Genomic DNA, 21,471 nt, shown 5'->3' with positions numbered 1-21,471 from the left:
TAAAATCTAACAAGCTTTTCATCCCATTAGTGCCCTGAGGCTTTCTGAGATAACATGGTTCCACAAGTCAAAGTAAAAATGGGTACACACACACACACACACACACACACACACACACACACACACAAACACTCCCACAGAGATGTACACACACAGAGTCACAGGCAATATTGTATCTTAAATTCTTATCCAGAGATTGGACAACAGCCCACTTATTTGTGAAGGTTTTTCTTGATTATTTTGAAGGAGGAGGATAGTTCATGAGACACAGGTGACAAGACTTTAGTGAGGAATACTTTATAAACAACTAGCTTATAAAAAGAACAGGAGCACGGTTTTTATCTTTAAATCTTACATCCCTTCAACTATAGTTTTAAATAATAATCATTGAGGGGCTGGGAAGGTGGCTCAGTGGTAGAGTGCTTGTCTTGCATGCATGACGCCCTGTGTTCAATTCCTCAGCACCACATAAGCAAAAAAAGAAAAAATCCAGAAGTGGCGCTGTGCCTCAAGTGATAGATTGCTAGCCTTGAGCTGAAGAGCTGAGAGACAGCGCCCAGGCCCAGAGTTCAGGCCCCACGACTGGACACCCATTCAAAAAAAAATAATCATTGAATTATGAGAAGACAATGCAGCACCTCTTCCCTTCTCCCCTTCCCCTCTGTCATAAAATATGACAAAACTATCAAAAATAGTCTTTTATCTTAAAAAAATGTACACGTGTAAAAATGTCTGACTATAGTAAGGTTTTTTCAATATTTTTATGATTTTTCCCACCTCTAAGTATTTGTCTTTTGGGCAGATTACAGCACACAGGGGCTTCAAGAGCAAACAAAAGATTAGGAAACATGAACCAAACAGTGTCCTAGGAAGTAGATGCAAAAAGCACATGGCAGGCTGAGAGGGCCCTGAGAGGCAAAATGATTTTTGCAGAACAAGAGGAATAGTGAAAAATAAGGAATAAGGCATGGATCTCACCTAGGAAAGCTTCCTTGAGGCTGAGACCGTGCTGGTTCCTAGGCCTACCTGAGGATGTTGGGATTTGACAATGTCCATATTTGTATAGAGTGATGTGGGAGGGGAAATTTCAGCCTCCCGTTTGTCTTTGGGATGGTCTTATGTGAGTAAGCAGCTTAGATCATTGGGCTCTGAGAGATGACACTACTTCCCTCACAATGGAATAGAATATGGAACTCTGAGACCCAGGCAACTGTAACTTACAGTCAGCTCTAGCCAGCTCACTTGGCCTGTGGCTCAGAAACAAGAAAGACATTCCTGTATTGTTTTCAAAGTTCAAGAGAATCAGGTCCCAGGCATGAGAGGGGTGAGTGCCTCACTCGATACTGCAGACATTGGATCAGTGCCAAACCACGAATCCAATGTCTCAGGCCTTTTTATAAGAAGAAATAAAGGGAATCACAAGGCAACTCAGGTCAGGTGTAACTATGACAGGAAACCTATTTAATCTCATTCTAGCCCACAGTACAGGCTTCTTCTTGTGTTTTTATATGTGTATATTGATAAAATATTTACTGTGTACTTTTCAATCCTATTACTCTATTACTCATTTTGAAGTGTACTCCCATTTCCAAGTTTCAAAGATTCATTCTTTTTACCACCTCAGTGTGACAATGAGTCTGCTCAAATCCTGAATGTGCCTTATAATATATGGAGCTTGGACTCAGGCTTGTTGGAAATGCTGGTAATGGACCTGATCCCTGCCTACAAGAAAGGTGATCTCTTCTATGTTGGAAACTTCCACCGCCACTATAGAGAGTGGGAGACAATGGAGCAGTTGCTGGATATTGTTTAAAAAGTGAGTGTTCCTTATTCAAATCCAGGACTGATGAGACCCCCTGGCAGATTATTGGAATACTTGGTACCTCTCTGAGACTGTTTCACTGGGGTTTTATCACAGGAGTTTGGCTTGAGACAAAGAAGTGCACTCCCTGGATAACTCCTTACGAGTGGCCTGCCAGAACATTTCATTTTCCTCAGAAGCTAGCGGAGCCTTAACAGTTTGCTTGCTGAGAGACTAGGATTAAAGGAATGAGCCAGTGTCACCCAACATTCACCCTCACCTAGGAAATCACTATCTTGGAGGCTTTTGAAGGAATATAGATGGAAGAAAGAATGGAACTTGAACTTGGGGCCTGAGTGCTGTTCTGTTCATATCACTCTACCATTTAAGCTTCAAGTCCAGGTCTGGCCTTTGGCTGGTTAATTGAAGATAAGTGTCTTTAGAATTTTACAAACTAGACTGGGTTCAAACTGTGATCCTTAGATCTCACCCTCCTGATTAGTAGGATTAGAGGCATGAGCCATGGGACATTTATTTGGACAAATGCTGATAAGTATCCTCACAGAATTTCCATGAAATTGTGTAGACATATCTCTACTTTTTGTCTGTTATGTTTACATTACCATATGTGACTTAACCAGTCCCATGTCTGTCCTGTTAGTTCAGAAAAGGAGAAGCATAAAGTTAACTTCCTTCTCTCCTCCCATTGGTACAGATCCTTCTACCGTAACTGGGAGGAAGATGAACAAGATGAAGAAGTAAGTGGACGTTGACACAAAGAGAAGTTCTGTCTTTGAAAACTGGGTATCTTTGAGGTGTCTGAATCAAAGTCAACTTCCTTCTTTGCACACCAGTTGTGATTTTCACCAGGGGGTTGAGGCTTGGCACTTCAGTGGATAGCAGATTACACAGTGTGGATGTGGTTATGGTTTTGGACTCTCATGGATGACGAGGGGGGTATGTATAGCAAGGCAGATCAAGAGGGGAAACAACCTTCTCCTCCTAACATAGGGAGAATTGTAGATGATTATATTTGAGAAATTTCTAGAAGTGGGTTGTGAGGAACATTCTGCTTGCAGGAGTCTCTTCCTACAACATGCAAGTCCCGCCAGAAAGAGGCTATAGTACAAAGCTCAGGATGGGGAGGAAAGGCTCTCATTTTCCTTGTCACCAATCTGCCCATAGCATAGGTTGTTCCATCTTCCCTATGTGGATGGACTTCTACCTTGATGATTTCTATGAGAACAAGAACCATGACACCCTGAAAGAACTTACACAGTATGTCAAGCTCAAGATGCCCTCTTCAGACTTGCTCTTCTGCTTACATATTCTTCTGGACCAGCTATAGGAACACATGGCCCATGAGACCAAGAAAAAGTGGAAGAAGTCCTTGTTTAGATACCTCAGAGCTGATGAATATGGATGGAACTTGGGTCTTTAGGCATGGGCAGGATGGGCATAGAGCCCTTAGTACTCCCCAGCTTGGCAAAATATCCTTTTATGGATATTCTTTGCCAGGTAATATCTGTTCTCCTTTGAAAGAACTTGGAAGTAGCCACTCATTAGAAACATGCTAAATTCTCATCAGTGTTCAGTCCAAACTCAAGTTCTACAGCTTCCCCCATTAGATTCTCATGAAAGTTTAGTCACACCTTAACTTCTTGAGTTCTAAGACTCCTGTACCTATTTCCATTCTCAGGTTTGTATCACAGTAGAGCAGCTCCTGCAGTTCTCCAGATAAAGAACCCATCAGTGATGTCGTTTATGATGACTCATGGAGATCAGAAAACATTACTGATCTCCAGAAGGCATGTGAACATAGAGGGTGTTTTTTAATATATAGAAAGGCCCAAGCAGGTTTTGAGTCCTGTGGACATCCCACTGGTTCTGAACCCCACATGTGAAGCAGGAGTACCTGCACTTACTGCCAAGGAAGAAGATGATCCAGAATATCTTCCATTGATGTTGATAATCCACCTAGATTAGCTCCAAACAAGTCAAAAAGACATGTCTTGGTATGCAGTGTAAATGTATGCTAATGGAAAATGACCCCAGTGTATCTTCAGGAAAACCAATAAGTGAGATCCAAAATCTAGATTCAGTTGAGGAAAGGGAATCTTTCCTCACAGAATATCCTGACCAATCTGTCCTCCTGAAGGGAATCCAGTTTCCAATTGAGAAATTAGAATCTGTCCCTCCTTGGACTCAGGAAGAAAACCCTGTCTTTAATGAGGAAGTAAATCCCTTTTAGGACTCTGAGGCAGAATTTCTTTCTGAAGGCAACTTAGAAGCCAATCTAGATATAGAGATTCCTTCCCCCATTCCTGGGAAAACCTGTATTTTTTTTTGTCCTGATGGTTATAAAATGCTCATTCTATTTTTCTAACTTTATTAAAATGTTAGTGTTTTTTATATAATCTAGTATTCATGAATCCTAATTATGTTTTTTAAGCCTACAATCTGAAGCATTGTGCATACGTGTTCTGTGGGGGGAAAACAGAGTGACAGGGTGCTGTACAAGAGAGCCTACTGCATATTACTGAACTGTTAAATGCACAGGGAGCGGCAAGGAAGCCAGGCCATGCCTGTATGGGGAAATAAGGTGGCTACAAAAGGTCTATGAAATAGCAGGTTAGAGGTCCTAGAAAGCTGTTCTGTCAATTTGGACAAATGTCACAATACTTATAGTGGTATGTATGATACTCTTCCAACCGTGAGTTCAAATCTGTTTACATTTCATTGTGCTTTGGGCACATATGGAAGAAAAGTTACTCTCCAATAATATCATACAGTAATGTGAATCATTTTCTTTAAAACTGCTCCAGGGCTGAGAAGGTGGCTCAGTGGTAGAGTGCTCGCTTTGCATGCATGAGGCCCTGGGTTCAATTCCTCAGCACTACATAAGCAGAAAAAGCTGGAAGTGGCATTATGGCTCAAGTGGTAGAGCACTGGTCTTGAGCTGAAGAGCTTAGGGACAATGCCCAGGCTCAGAGTTCAAGCCTCACAACTGGCAAAAATACTGCTCCATTAAACAATTAATTAAATAATTAATAATTAATTCAGGCTGCAGCCACTTAATCAGGCATGCTGGTCCCTCTGGTGAAGTAGGATCCTACTGGAAGCCTGCCCACCTAGGGCTGTTGTGAGCACCCCTCGCCTGGGACTGTGGAAGAAGATCAGGGTGCACCTGTTGTTGGGCTAGGGCAGCAACCTGGCAGCTGCTGCATGAATAACACAGTGCCACTGACTCACATCTAGCACCCCCCTGTCCCTTGGGCCGGGTCCATGAGGATCAGCCCCTGGGAGTACACGCATACTACGGGACAGGGTCCACCCACCTAGGAAGGAGTGCAGACTGAACAGATGCCACTCTGTGGATCAGTTTGTACAGTATCTATCAGCCGTGGAGGAGGGGTTGATTTTGTTCTGCTGTGGGGAAAAGACAAAAAAGACAGGCCCAAGCAGGGTGATGCCAACTTTTGTACTCAGACTGGCAAGGAAACTTTCCCCCACGCATTCGCCAGCAGGCTTAGGAAGCCATTCCATGCTCCTTGTCCATGGAGTAGCAGCCAGGGACACTCCCATCCGATACTCCTGGATGCTCTTTTGGGTTTGTTTGTTAATTTATTCAGAGAGCCCCTCCCTCAGACAGCAGAGTTATATTCTGGGTTTTGTAAAATATTCTGCATCTGAGCATTCCCAGTGTTTGGTTTTTGTATTGTTTCTTTTAAATGCGTTTTGAAATTTGTGTTTTAGGTGTTGAGGTGCAGGAGGAGGAGCCAGGTTATGAAAATAGTTTCCTACAAGCCTTTCATCTAAAAATGAAAACATATTCTCTTTAAAAATGCATTTCAGGAAATAAATCTGAGAGTGGAGTAAAGGCTGTTTTCTCATGAGATCAAAATGTGAGATTTCTATATGCATGTTTTATGCGTTCAACATACAATTAAGTAATCCACTATCTAGGAACAATTGTCCAGACCTAAGAGTTAAGTGTCTTGGGAGTTAGAGGCAGGGTTTTTGAGCTTTATCCAAAGGGAGGGAAGAAAGTTAAAATCCGTAGATTACTTTGTAGAATCAAAGTGGTAATACAAAATGAGAATCACTAAAAAAACCTCAGTGTTATTTGGGTTTTCAATTGTTCCATATGTATTTTTGGATTACTTCTATTTCATTGAAGAGTGAGATTGGGATATTGGTAGATATCACATTGAATTTGGATATAACCTTTGGCAGTATTGCCATTTTCATGGTGTTATTCCTCCCAATCCATGAGCATGGGTGGTTTCCCACTTCCTTAGTTCTGCTTTCATTTTCTTTTTCAGGTTTTGAAAATTTCTTTCATAGAGGTCCTTCTTAACTCCTAGATATTTTATTTCTTGTGTGGCTTTTAAAAAGGGGTTGCTTTCCTAATATCACCCGCAATCTTAACATTATTGGAATACAGGAAAGCCATTGATTCCTGAGGGTGAATTTTATACTTGGCTAGTTTGCCAAAGTTTCTGATGAGCTCAATAATTTGGGAGTGGAGTCCATGTGGTTCTTTAAATACAGGATCATATCATCTGCAAAGAGGGAGAGTTTTACTTCATCTTTCCCTATTTGGAGCCCTTTAAGTTTGCATCTTGTATTATTGCCCCAGCTAGAATTCTAATACTAAGTTGAAGAGTAGTGGAGAGAGCAGACTTTTTATCTCATTCCTGAATTTATAAGAAATGGCTTTAAATTTTCACCATTAAGTATAATGCTAGCTCTGGGTTTGCCAATCCATAGCAGAAAGAACAGCACTGGAGCACTATCAGTTCCAAATTTCAAACTCTACTAAAAAGCCATAGTAAAACAACAGCTTGTTACTGGCACAAGAACAGACCTGAGGATCAATAGAATAAGACTGAAGACTCAGAAATAAACCCACTGACCTATAGGCACCTAATCTTTGACAAGGGGGCTAAAAATTAGAATGGAAGAAAGACAGCCTTTTGAGTAAATGGTGTTGACAAAATTGCTTCAACACCTGTAGAAAACTAAATCTAGATCTGTATATAATACCCTGCAGGAGAATCAACTCCAAATAGATCAAACACCTCAAAATAAAAGAAGACACCATGAAAACATTACCTGAAGGAATAGGAGAAACTCTAGGGCTTTTTAGCACAAGCCGAAATTTTCTTAATAGAGAACTAGAAACAAAAGAAATCAAAGAAAGTTTGGAAAATTGGGATTGCATGAAACATCAGAGCTTCTGCAAGGCAAAGGTCATAGCTAACAAGATCAATAGAAAGCCCACGTTCTGGGAGAATATCTTCACGAGTCATAAAACGGATGAGGTCTTATATCTAAATTATACTTAGGACTCAAAAAATTAAATCACCTGACAACAAATCCTCAAAGAAACAACTACTCGATAACTAAGTGGGCTAAAGACTTAAAGAGAGACTTCTCTGAAGAGGAAATAAAAATGGTCATTAGACTCATGAAGAAATGCTCAACTTTTCTAGGCATAAAAAGGGGAGCCTGGCATAATATATGACAAACACTAAGGGTAAACAACTACCAATAGTGAATATGGTCCCAAGCCAAACTCTCCTTTACATTTAAAGGATATATAAAAATATTTCATGACAAAGAAAACTTGAAACAATGTATCTCCACCAAATAAGCAGTGTAGAAGTTAATTAAATATACCCTATATAAAGAAGATCAAGAAGAACAGGATCTGGTTATATAAAATGCTCCCTACCAGAGAACAAGGTAAATATATTAACAGTAGATGAGGCACAGCTCCTAACAGCAGGGCTATAACATAACATATTTCTCAGTCTTAACTTTCAATATCAATGGAATTAAATTACCAATTAGAAAACAGATCAGATACTAGTATCAAAAAACAAGACACATCCATCCAGTGTCCACAAGAGATACATTTTATTGACAAAAACAAACGTACTCAAACTGAAAGGCTGGAAATAAACTTTTCAAGTAAATGGACTCCATAAACAGGCCATAGTAGAATTACTAAAATAAGATAAAATAGAATTCAAATTAAAATTAGTAGGAAGAGACATTACATGTTGAGAAAGGCAACTCTCAATTAGGAGGATATAACAAGTGTAAATATCAATGCCCTGAATCCTGGACCACCCTACATCATCAACCAAATACTACACAACCTAAAAACACATCTCAACCCATCATTGTCATCCATCAATTGGTTATACTGGAAAAACTCAACCAATAAACTGAAGACCTAAATAACTACATTGACCACTACCCCTAACAGACATCTACAGAACATACATTCAGTATCAGTATATACATTCTTCACAGCAGGTCATGGAAGATTCTCCAAAATAGAACCTATCCTAGGTCACACAGAAATTCTGTCCAAATTGAAAGAAAATTAATTGAATTCACATATCTTTTCAGACCACAACAGAATAAACTTAGAATTAAACAGCTAAAGCAAAAAAAAAAAAAAAAAAAAAGGTCAAACCCATGAAGAGTGAACAACACACTGCTTTATGACCAGTGGGGCACTGAAGAGATTAGAATAGAAATCTGAAAGTTTCTGGAATTTAACAAAAATGAACACACAAAATACCAGTTCCTCAGGGACATATTAAATGCAATACTTAGTGGAAAATTTACAGCTTTGAATGCCTACATCAAGCAATTGGGGAAATCTCAAATCAAGATTTCATTTGATTTTAATTACGGTCTGCTATTAGGACACCCACAGACACCAAAATCAGAGGATGCTAATTCTTCTGATAAAATGCATAATAATTTTTCATAATTAATATAACATGAAGACTTTAATATTAATAACATTAAAAATACTTGTATTCACATTATATAATATATTGAAATCCTTTAGTTTTCATCAATTTTTAGAATATTTATAACTAAATGTAAATTGTTTGTAAATAGTTATTTGATGATGTATAAAAATGAGAAAAAAATTCGCATACATATTACTACAAATGCAAACAGATTCACCTAGTTATTTATGATCCTTCATTTGTTGGTTTCATTCATGCATGGATAACATGCAAAGAAGTGAAAATTCCAAACTTGACTTTATTAAGGATTCATTACATGGAGTTTATGTTGGGCTAAAGAGATTTTATAAATTAAATTGTTTTGTCCCATTCTTTCTCCTTCTCTTCCATCCTTCCTTCCTTTCTTCTTTGCTTCCTCCTTCCTTCCCTCCATCCCTACCTCTCTCTTACTCTCCTTCCTTTCTTCCTTTCTTCCTTCCTTCCTTTTCCTTCCTTCTTTCTTTCTTTTTTTCTTTCTTCCTTTTTCTTTTTCTTTCTCCTTTCGTCTAATATTCCTCTCTTCCTTTTACTCAGAATATTTCTTATGGCAATAGAAAAAGCTGAACTGTTGTACTGTAAGGTGTTATGAGTGATTACAAATATTAACTAGATTAATATTAATTTTAATAACCTATGTTATATCTTAAGACAAATTATACTAAAAGCAACTTCTCAAATGTTCCAAGATATGTAACAAATATTATTTTCATGATATTGTTTATTTCTTCAAACTAAAATAAGCATTTAGGCATAATATTGCTTGTGTGTGGGTTTTGTTCTTGTGATTTTAACTCAAGAACTATCCCTTAGTTGTTCTTGTTTTTTTCCTCAAGGGTATTGGTCTATCATTTGAGCCTCAATTCTATTTCTGGCTTTGTGTGTGTGTGTGTGTGTGTGTGTGTGTGTGTGTGTGTGTGTGTGTGTGTGTGTGTGTGTGTGTGTGTGTTGTAATGTGTGTGTGTGATTAATTGAGATATGTCTCACAAACTTTCTTGCCAAGGCTGACTTTGTACCCCAGCTTCCTGAGTAGCGGGGATTACAAGCTTGAGACACCCATATTTAGCACAGATTTAATATATCCAAAAATAAAGTAAATTGTATTTTTTGAATTCTAGAGGCTCAGTTTAACAAATTAACATTTAGATATTTATTCATTTATTAAACCTGAACCTGCATTGTGAAAAATGTTTCATTTTTATGAAAAATTATGCACGCAAAGGTTTAAATGACAGAATCTTTAGACAAATTGCAATACTCTATCATTCAAAAGCAAAAAAGGGATTGTTAATCAAATTTCTCATATAAGCTAAAAGCAAAAGGCTCTGTCAGGCTGAATGAAGCAATTTTTCATTAAATTAAATATTATATACTGTGGTCACGTGATTTTCTATTCTTTTAAACCTAAACTTTTTTAGGTTTTGTAAATTCATACATTTTGTGAGTATATAAAAATCTTGATTACAAATCATGTATTTCTGAGGTTTTTGATTACTAAGTCATATCAGAGAAACACTGAATTTCATGTATTTTATGTCAACAGTGATTTTTAGAAATTGAATCAACCTCATTATAAGAAAACTAAAGCAGGATATTTAATCACTTATCCAATTATTCCTATAGACTTGAAGATAACTAATTTTTGAATGGTAGGAAATTCATATTATACCTACTCTCTAAAGAATAATTCTGATAAAGATTGTGATAGTATTTATTTTTCCTTCAACTTGAAGGAAAGAACCTCACTGTTGATGACAAATACTTGAATGGAAATGCCATAAAATTATGAAAAATTCAAGTCATTATGAGTTAGATGAAATAGTCATTTTTGAAGGTCACAAAATGAAACCTCTGGGAACATCCTTATCCATTAAATAAAATGTATTTGTGCTCAAAATATTTCATTCATCTCTCCAGCAATGGTATAACCAAACCACCTCTATGCCAAATAGCATCTCTGGTGTTTAGGAATAGAAGTTATCACAATTGTATAGAAAGATCTACCCATCAGTCTAGAAATTAAATCTGAAATAATAAAGGATTGGGATTAATAATTAGGTTTCACTATGTTGCCATAAAGAGGTGAAACCTTTCACGTGGGCATAGTTATAGAGATTAGGTCACTGAGAACTTGTCATCAAAGAAGGTTTAAGATCAAAGTCCTTTTTTCCTCTTCCTTCGTTTACTTCTCTGTCTCCTTCTCCTTTTCCTTCTCCCTCTCCTTCTTCCCCACCTCCCCTTTCTCCCTTTCTCACTCCTATTCTTACTTTTCTTTACTTCCTCGCTTCCAGGAATACACATACTCCATCACATGTTCCTGATATGGGGTACTGTACCATCACCAACCAAAAGCAATGAGAAAAAGAAATGTAAATTGAAAGGTATAAAATCAGAAACCAAGATTAATCTTTCCTCCTTTGAAGTTAATTTTATAAAAATATTTGTCATATTAATAGGAGACTAACACAGCATGTTCTCATATATTATAAGGGATAAGATTTACTAGAAATAAATCTGGCCAACATTGTCCTAATGAAATAATTGATCAACTTAATTATATTTGGACAAATCTACTTTAAAATATCAGATATACTTCAATAAGAGGCAAAAAATGTGTTCAGAGGGAGAGTGGGGGAGAAACTAGAGCTAAACAAGCTCTCACATAGCAGTTTTACTGTTCCAGTGAACAGTCCTAGGTTAGAGAATCACACCAAGTGTCCCATTACAGTACAGAGAGTTTGTCCAGAGAGGGAAAATCCAGGCAAGGAGACAGATCAGAGCACTTGCTGGTAGCCATGGCTGTGCCAGCTGTGGCAGCAGTGGCAGTGGCCATAGGCGCCATACCTATAACAAAGAGTCCAGGACAAAGATGCCAGACACAGCAGGACAGCAGATTCTACTCAACATCAGTAAGAACTGACGGAAAAGGAACCAAGATTCTGACGTGAGTGGAACACTGACATCCTCACTCCTTCTCAGCAAACAGAGTAGGTAAGGCCACCCCACCCTGCCACCACCACCAAAGATCTCCATCTTTGATACTGACAAAGGCCCATTTGAACAGCTATTTCTAACTCAGGCCTTGGAAGAAAGCAAGATCCATTTAGGAGATCACAGGAACCTGACCTGACTTGCCACGCTCAGTTCCACCCAAGAGAAGTCACCCAGCCCAGGCAAAGAAGCCCTGCCCTTGGAGGAGTGAATTTCTTCACTCTGTAAACAGAGCCAGAGGCTGCCCCTCCCTACAGCAACCTTGACAATCAATTGAAATTCAGTAAACATAAATGCTGAGAATGGATCCAGACTGGGCTGTGTATCTCAGGAGCTAGCGCCTCAGGGAAAAGCAACTGTTTGCTGAGAGGCCTCAACCCTACCCAGAACCTAGCCTCATCACAGTATCTCAAAACTAGAAGAAACAGCCATCTCCCTCTTTTGTGATACTCAAAGCAGATCTCCTTCCCACTGAACTAGCCTGGGAGGAGGATCACAAAATTATGGGTAATGCCGAACATTTTTCTGCCTGCTCAAACAAACTGACTTAAGCAACTAATCAAGCCACAGGAAAAACAAACACCACAAGCAGACCAGAGACGCCACCAAGAGACTGGTTATGGACACAGGGGAGATAGAATATCTTCACATTCTACCCCCACAAAAATAATCAAAGAAGTCTTTTTGTACCTTTCTTTAATTTTAATTTTTTTTTAAAATAATGTTTTCAATTAATCTTTTTCTTCTCATCATTATTATTTTAGGTGTAAATGTGTGTGTGTGCTTTTTTTTATAAAATCTCTTCTGACCTTTTGGTCCTTATTATTTTATTCTTTTCTTTTTTTTCTCTTTCTTTTTTGTGAGACTTAATTGTTATTCGGATCATCCCCAGATATTTACCCATCGTCGAATATTAGACATTATGCCCCGTTGTGTACAACTTAATCCAGAAATTTATTACTCAGTTCAAAAACTCTTACGCTAAAATTCTTTAAGAGCAGTATTATCTCTCTTTATACCTATATAATTTTCAAGTAACTAATTTAAAGAATTTTTAGTTTTTCATGTCTCCTTTTTTTCCCTCCCATCATCTCATCCTGTCCTTTTCGTCTCTCAATATCATCATTAAACACATAATTTTAAGTGTTTCACTTTTTAAATTTAAATTTTTGTATTTCCATTTTTTTTCTTAATCTTGCTTCTAGCATTCTGCCTAATCCATTTCCCTCTCTAAGATTAGGACTTGGTTAAATTCACTCTCCTTTTAACTCTCCACATCCCTCTAATCCTATTTTTGCCCACATTTCCACCTAAAATTAATAATTTGTGATTTGCCAAATTCTTCTTTGCTGTTCTTAGCCCATTAAGCCATAGTTGTTTGATGTTGAATAAATTGTATCTGTTGAAAAATATTGTATCTGCAGACTTTTGTCTGTGCAACTACAGAACTTTGATGATACTTGCCTTAAAATTTTGTTCTAACAAAAAATTGGTGTGACTTTCATACCAACTGGGCAGAACAAACCGGAAAAACACAAGGAAAATTGCAAGTCCAGTTATCTGAACTCCCACTCAGGAAAATCATTTGACAGCATAGTTAATGTATAATCCAAAAGAGAGTTCCCAAAAATCTCTACAAACACTACTGATAAACATGGTGAATGAAAAGATTGAAAACCTGCAAAGGATTCAATGTGAGCGTGATAGGGAGAGAGAGGCAAACCAAAGATTAATACTGGAATCTCATGAGAGTGAGGAAGCTCCTCAAAGATTGATATAGGAATTGCATGAGCAGGATCAGAACAGTCAAAGAGAAATACATGAATTGCATGAGCAGGCTGAAAACAGTCAAAGAGAACTACAGGAAATGCATGAACATGAGGAAGTTAATCAAAGAGTAATACAGGACTTGGGAGAGCGGTATGACAAGAGACAAATATCAATAGAGGCATTCATGGAATCCATAAACAGAAAGCTGAAAGAATTCAGGGAGACCACAAAGGGAATGCTGAATGGAGCCCAACAGAAGGAATGGGAGTACAAGGAAACCATAACCAATCAAGTACGTGATTTGAGAATAAACACAACACCAAATTAAGGAGGTAAAGAAGTTCTTACAAGATCTAAAACAAAGCTCCAACAAAGAATTTGAAGCCATCAAAGCTGACCATTTAGAAGGAAAAGAAATTTAAAAAAACAAAGTAGAAAGTCTCGACAGTAGCTTATACCATGCAGAGGAGCAAATTTGAGGGATTGAGGACAGCCAGCTTATTACAGAGAAAGAACATACAACTATCCAAGACAAATCCAAGAAATATGATAGATCTATTCAACATTTTGAAGACACTCACAGAAGACTTAATCTGAGGATAATGGGGGTAGAGCAGCACCTAGAGACAGAATTTAGTGGCCTAGGAAATTTAGTTAACATGATCCTAGCAGAGAACTTCCCAAACATGCAAAAAGATAGGCCTATTCAGATACAAGAAACTTTAGAACCCCAAATAGACCAGGCTAGAGAAGGATATCTCACCATTACATTATAATCCATACAGGATCAATTCCAAGGAAAAAATCCTTAAAGCTGTCAAGTAGAAAAGATCAACTATTTACAAAGGGAAACCAATTAGAATCAGCTCAGAATTCTCAATCGAGACAATTAAATCAAGAAGAGCCTGGAATGATGTAGGCCATGTCCTAAGGAAAAACAACTATTAATCAATCATACTGTGCCCAGCTAAGCTCTCCTTCATAACTGAAGGTAAAATAAAAACGTTCCATAGCAAAGAAAAACTGAAACAATGGATCTCCAACAAACTGGCCCAATAAAAAATAGTTAACGATGTGCTACACATAGAAAACCAACAAGACCACAATAAAGACCAAGAAACCGCACCCAAACTGAGAATCCAAGAACTATAGGAAGAATCCAATTGCTCCAGCCCCCAAGAAGTTGGATAGCATTGCAGGAACTCCCAAACACTTCTCAGTCCTAACTCTCAACATTAATGGACTTAACTCTTCAATTAAGTGACAGACTGTTTAGTTGGATTAAAAAGCAAGATCCTTCTATCTGCTGCCTTCAGGAGTCACACCTTGCTCATACAAACAAACACATTTTGAAAGTGAAAGTCTGGAACAAATTCTACCAAGCAAATGGTCCCCATAAAGAGGCTTGAATGGCAATCCTGATATCAGATAAAATAGACTTGAAATTACAATTAGTGAGAAGACATAAAGAAGATCTCAACATACTAATTAAGGGATCTCCCCTTCAGGACGATATTACAATTCTAAATCTCTATTTGGCAAAAAACGGATCACCCAGATTTATCCAAGAAACACTACTTTCCCTCAAATCTCACATAGATCCAAAGACATAAATTGTTGAAAGTGTTTAAGTCACCACTATACCCACGAGATAGATCAAATCGGCAAAAACTCAACAGAGAAACTGCAGATCTAAACAACTGCATGGATCAACTAGATATAACAGACATCTACCAAATATTTCATCCAGCAGCATCAGAATACACGTTTTTCTCAGCATCACACGGAACAGTTTCCAAAATAGACCCCATTTTAGGTCATGAAGCAAACTTGTCCAAATTCAGAAGCATTGAAGTTTTGCCATGCATTCTCTCACACCACAAGGGAATAAAATTAGAACTCAACACCAAAAGGCACCAATGAAAGTCCTGTAACACATGGAGGCAGAACAACATACTGTTGAATCACCAGTGTGTCATGGAAGAGATTAGTAAGTAAATTCAAATATTCATGATATTCAACAAAAATGAACACTCAAATTACCAGCTCTTCTGGGATAGAGCAAAGGCAGTACTCAGATGGAAGTTGATAGCTCTGAGTTCCTACATCAACAAATTGGAGAGACCTTAAACCAACAATTTTATGAGATATCTGAACCTCCTTGAGAAAGAACAACAAGATAAACCCCAACCCAGTAGATGGAAAGAAATACTTAAAATTAAGTAGGAATTAAATGAATTAGAATTTTTAAAAAATCCATAGAAAGAATCCACAAAACAAAGAGTTGGTTCTTCGAAAAATTAACTAAATTGAAAGACTGTTAGCAAATCTTATCAGAAAAAGAAAACACACCCAAATAAATGAATTCAGAGATGAGAATGGAAACATCACCACTGAAACAAGATTCAGAACATTATAAGGGAATGCTTCTCAAACCTTTATATTAATAAGTGTGAGAACGTGGCATAAATGGACCTTTTCCTAGCAAATATGGACATGCCAAAAATGAACCAAGATGAGATAAACCATCTTAACAGCCCGTATCAAGGATTGAAATAAAATCAGCAATAAGAGACCTTCTAAGAAAATGCCAGCAACAGATGGATTTACAGCAGAATTCTACAAGTCCTTCAAAGCAGAGCTCAAACCAATAATCCTCCAACTCTTCAATGAAATTGAAAGGGAAAATTCACTACCGAACTCATTCTATGAAGCCATAATAACCCTTATTCCAAAAACAGGCAGGGACTCATCAAATAACAAGAACTATAGACTCATTTCTTTGATGAATATTAAGCAAAACTTCTCCACAAAATTTTGGCCAATTTACTTCAAAAATTCATCCAAAAAATTACGCATCACGATCTAACATGTTTCATTTCAGGGATGCAAATCTGGTTCAATATACACAAATCAATTAATATAACTCATCACATCAAAAAACAGCAAGGATAAGAACCACATAGTTATCTCAACAGATGCAGAAAAAGCATTTGACAAGATCCATCAAACCCTTTATGATGATGGCTCTGAAAAAATTAGGAATCTAGGAAACATTACTCAATACAATAAAGGCTGTATATGACAAACCTACAGCCAGCATTATACTTAATGGTGGAAAAATAAAGCCATTTCCTCTTAACTTAGGAATGAGACAAGGATGTCCACTCTCTACTTCTCATCAACTTAGTATTAGAATGCTTAGCTACCGCAATAAGACAAGATGCAAACATAAAGGGGTTCCAAATTGGGAAAGATGAAATGAAACCCTTTGCAGCTGACATGATTTTAAAGAATCACACGGACTCCACTTCCAAATTACTGAAGCTGATTCAAAACTTTGGCAAAGAAGCAGGGTATAAAATTCACCCTCAATAATCAATGGATTATCTGTATGAAAACAATGAGTAAAGCGTGGGTGAAATCAGGAAGGCAATTCATAATAGTGCACAAAAAATAAAATATGTAGAAATTTACATAATCGAAGAAGTTTAGGACCTTTATGATGAAAACTTTAAAAACCTGAAAAAGGAAATCAAAACATAACTTAGGAAATGGAAAAATCTCCCAAGCTCCTGGATTGGAAGGATCAACATCGTGAAAATGGCACTACCTGACAAGGCTATCTACAAATTCAATGCAATACCTATCAATATTCCAACCTCATTCTTCAACGAAATAGAAAAGGCAAACCAAAAATTCATATGGAACAATAAAAGAACCCGAATAGCTAAAATGATCCTCAACAGAAAGATCACTGCTGGAGGAATATCAATACCAAATTTCAAACACTACTACAAAGCTATAGTTATCAAAAGAGCTTGGTACTGACACAAGAACAGACCTCAGGACCAACGGAAGAGAATTGAAAACTCAGAAATGAACGAACAGACCTATAGCCACTTAATCCTCAATAAGGGAGCTAAAAAACTAGAATGGAAGAAAGACAGCCTCTTCAGTAAATGGTGCTGAAAAAATTGGTTAACTACTTGTAGAAAACTAAAGCTAGATCCTTATATATCACCCTGCAGCAGAATCAACTCCAAATGGATCAAAGACCTCGGGGTCAAAGCAGAAACTCTGAAAACATTACAGGAGAGAATATGAGCTACCCTAGGTCTCCTTGGCACAAGCCGAAATTTTCTTAATAGACACCGAGAAACACAACAATTCACATAAATGTTGGACAAATGGGATTGCATGAAATTGCAGAACTTCTGCATTGGCAAAGGACATAGATATCAAGATCAATTGAAATCTCACGGATTGGGAGAAATACTTCACTAGCCATACAATGGACAAGGGTCTCATATCTAAAATATACCGGAGACAAAAAATTGAATCCCCCAACAACAAATCTTCAAAGAAACAACTGCCCAATAAATAAGTGAGCAAAAGTCTTTTTTTAAAATTAAGTTTTTTATTGTAAAAATACTGTACAGAGGGGTTACAGTTACATGAACAAGGTAATGAGTACATTTCTTATTTTGTTATTATTTTCTTTCTTTTTTTAATTGTGAGAATACCATACAGAGGAGTTACAATTACATGGGCAAGATAATGGTACATTTCTTATCAAGCATTGTTGCCTCCTCTTTTTTTCCCTTCCCATCCATTCCCATAATCCCCCTACCTCCCCCAATCCGATTTTTACCTCCCCCACCCCGCCAAAGTTGTAAAGTTCGTTTTTCGACATAACCATTAATGCCTCTCCCCCACAGTATAACCCCTGCTTTCACTGTATTTGATGTTGGTATAATTTGTGGAGGGGAAGGACAAAAACAAATCGAGCTAAAGTCTTAAAGAGAAACTTCTCTGAAGAGGAAAGAAGGATTGCCAATAGACACATGAAGAAATACTCAACCTCCCTAGCCATAAAAGAAATGCAAACCAACACAACATTTAGATACCACCTCACCCAGTTAGAATGGCTATAATCAAGAACTCTAATTTAAAGAACAGATGTTCCAGGGGATGTGGAGAGAAGGGAACCATACTGCATTGTTGGTGGGAGTGTAAACTGATTCAACCACTTTGGAAAGTAGTATGGAGGTTCCTCAAAAGACTCCACATAGAGCTCCCCTATGACCCAACAATCCCACTTTTGGGCATTTATGCAAATGTTCACAAACAAAGCTATAAGCACAACCATGTTTATTGCAGATTTATTTACCAAAGGTAATATATAGAACCAACCCAGATGCCCCTCAGTAGATGAATGGATCAAGAAAATGTGGCATATTTACAAAATGGAATTCTATGCCTCCATGAGAAAGAATGAAATTGCCCCATTTGTTAAGAAGTGGAAAGACTTGGAAAAAATAAATTAAGTGAAGTAAGCCAGGCCCAAAGAAATGTAGCTCCCATGGTATCCCTTATTTGCAGTAACTAATTTATGTCTGAGACCAAGATAAGGATTCAATTTTTCTTTCTTGCGATTGTTCCTAACATACCTATAAGATGATTTCTTTATTGCTTTGTATGTCCATTCCCCCCTGTATATCCCCTGCTTTCACTGTATTTGATGTTGGTATAATTTGTGGAGGTGAGGGAAAAAAGAGATTGTTTAAATAGGGATACAGGTGGACCCATTGCAACAATGAGATATACAAGATTTTATTTCAAAAATACAATGTACAACTTTCGCTGGGGGGGATGAGGGGGAGATGGGAAGTGTTGGGAAGGGTAAACAAAGGAGTAGGTAACAATGTTTGATAAGAAATGTACTTATTACCTTGCCCATGTAATTGTAATCCCTATGTAATGTACTTTCCCAATTGATAAAAAAAAAGGCAAAAGAATTTCCTGTATGGTTTCTTATGAAAAGAAAGAAGAATACAATCTGCTCCTCAAGGAAATTGACCCATAACTGGCAGTACTGTCACATTCATAAATGATGTAAGAAGACTGAAGAACAAATTTCAACTTAAGCTTCCTGATATAAAATTTACTTTGTCCCCTGTAAACAACCTTTCAATTCTATCTATGTCTTGCTCCCAAAATGATTCGTATTTTATTCTTATCATATTTTTTAATTAACTTTAAGTAGTTGAATGGAAATTGCAGTTTGACAAAGCAGTTTATGAACAGTATTTAGTGAGTTTTTTTTTCTTTTTTTTCTCCTGAGGTTTGAACTCTGGGTCTGAGCGCTGTCCCTGAGCTCCTTTGGATGAACACTAGAACTCTATCATTTGAGGCACAGCAACAATTTCAGATTTTTCTGAGATTTAATTGGAGATAAGAATCTCACAGACTTTCCTGCCAGGGTTGGCTTCAAAGCTCAATCATCAGCCTCTTGACTATCTAGAAAAACAAGTGTGAGCCTCTAGTGCCTGGCTTAAAACAATGCATCTTTTATTTTTTGGTTTATCCTGGGGCTTGAACTCAAGGCCTTGCCAATGTCCTTGAGATTCTTTTCCTCATGCTAGCACTCTACGACTTGTGTCATAGTACCAATTCCAGCTTTTTTTGTTTATGTAGTACTGAGGAATCAAACTCAGGGCTTCATACTTGCAAGGCAAACCGTCTACCAGTAAGAAACATTTCATGGCCAATACAATGCAACTTGAGGTTCATTATCCCTCATCCCTCTCAATCCTATTTCATCCCTCAATTTACATAATTATGTAGAATATTTACTGGCTCTCAATGTCATACATAGTCACTCAGAGGCTATGTCACTGTGCCAATTTTAAAAAGCTCATATAATTAGTACATTTCTTATCAAGCATTGTAGCCTCCTCCTTTGTTTCCCCTCTCCATCCCTTCCCATCTCCCCCCCGACCTCCCACTCAATCCTCCCCGCCCCCCTCGCACGAAAGTTGTAAAGTTTGTTTTCGACATAACGACTTGTACATCTCATTGTAAGTAGAAAATGTAGTATAGGGCTGCGGAGATGGCTCAGTGGTAGAGCGCTTGCCTTGCATGCAGGAGGCCCTGGGGTCGATTCCTCAGCACCACATAAGCAAAAAGAAAGAAGCCGTAAGTTGAGCTGTGGTTCAAGTGATAGAGCACTAGCCTTGAGCTGAAGAGCTGAGGGAGAGCGCCCAGGCCCAGAGTTCATGCCCCACTACGGGACCCCCCTGACCAAAAAAAAAGAAAATATAGTCTGTTTTATCCATTTTTCATATGCAATATTAATGTTTCCTAAGTAAGTCCATGTAAATTTATTTCATGTTGTTTTGCATACATGTGTATAATTGTATTACATCCTCAATGAGCATCTGAACAATTTATTATATTGTATCATAAAAGGTTTTGCAATATCTATTCTTGTACATGTGTCTCATTTGACATAAGTTGAAATATATTTTGTATATAAAATTATGATTGAAAATGCTGGATCATAGAGGCAACTCTATGTATAATATCTAAAAGATTGCCAGTATGTTTAACAAACTGACTATCTCACTTTAAGTGCCAAGCACCAATGTATAAGGATTCCAATTTCTATATAGTGGTTGTGCAGGGCTATCTTATTGATGTTTCTATTTCCACTAATCTCTATGTATGCAGTGTCTAGGCATGATATGACCTTTTCATGTTCTTTGGATGTTGGTATATTATAACAGACAGTTTTTTGATAACTTATTCAGGAAGGTTAAAGTTTTTCATTGGCATTAATATTTATAAGTTTTTGACACTTTCCAAAAACACCTGACCAGCACTCTTTGACTCATTGACAAAGGAATATAAACTTAAATATATTTCTTTGTCCAATATTAAAGCTGTTAGTGTAAAATTGTTAGGTTTGTAAAGGAAAGATTACACAGCTCAATGGGTTTATAAGGCACCAGATTGGATCCACATAATTATTGTCAAGGAATATTTAATAAGGAGTAAAACAAAATATTTGTGGAATGATATTCTCTTTAATAAGTGGTGATAGGTTAGCAATTATTGGGGGAGAATTAAAAAATAAACATTGACTTAAACATAACAATTTATTCAAATATTAACTTCAAGCAGGATTAAAACATGGCATATAAAACAAAAAGAGTGATGTAAATGTAAATCAAAGAAAGATGTCTTGACAATTTTGGAGATGAAGTATTCTTAACTTAGGCATTAAACTTATAGGAAAGGAAACTT

General features: G+C 37.3%; 1 long non-coding RNA gene across 1 annotated transcript; it reads left to right on the top strand.

Moving 5' to 3' along the window:
• Window positions 1-1,237: 1,237 nt before the first annotated feature.
• LOC138811589 (uncharacterized) lies at window positions 1,238-3,878 on the top strand. Its single transcript, XR_011367437.1, has 4 exons — window positions 1,238-1,324; window positions 1,625-1,816; window positions 2,517-2,559; window positions 3,501-3,878. It is a non-coding gene; the product is annotated as an uncharacterized lncRNA (long non-coding RNA).
• Window positions 3,879-21,471: the final 17,593 nt, after the last annotated feature.

The sequence above is a fragment of the Dipodomys merriami genome, unplaced genomic scaffold, assembly GCF_024711535.1.
Source record: "Dipodomys merriami isolate MVZ:Mamm:240054 unplaced genomic scaffold, mDipMer1.0.p SCAF_538, whole genome shotgun sequence".
Classification (NCBI taxonomy): Eukaryota; Metazoa; Chordata; class Mammalia; order Rodentia; family Heteromyidae; genus Dipodomys; species Dipodomys merriami.
This window is presented reverse-complemented; position numbering and strand designations above follow the sequence as displayed.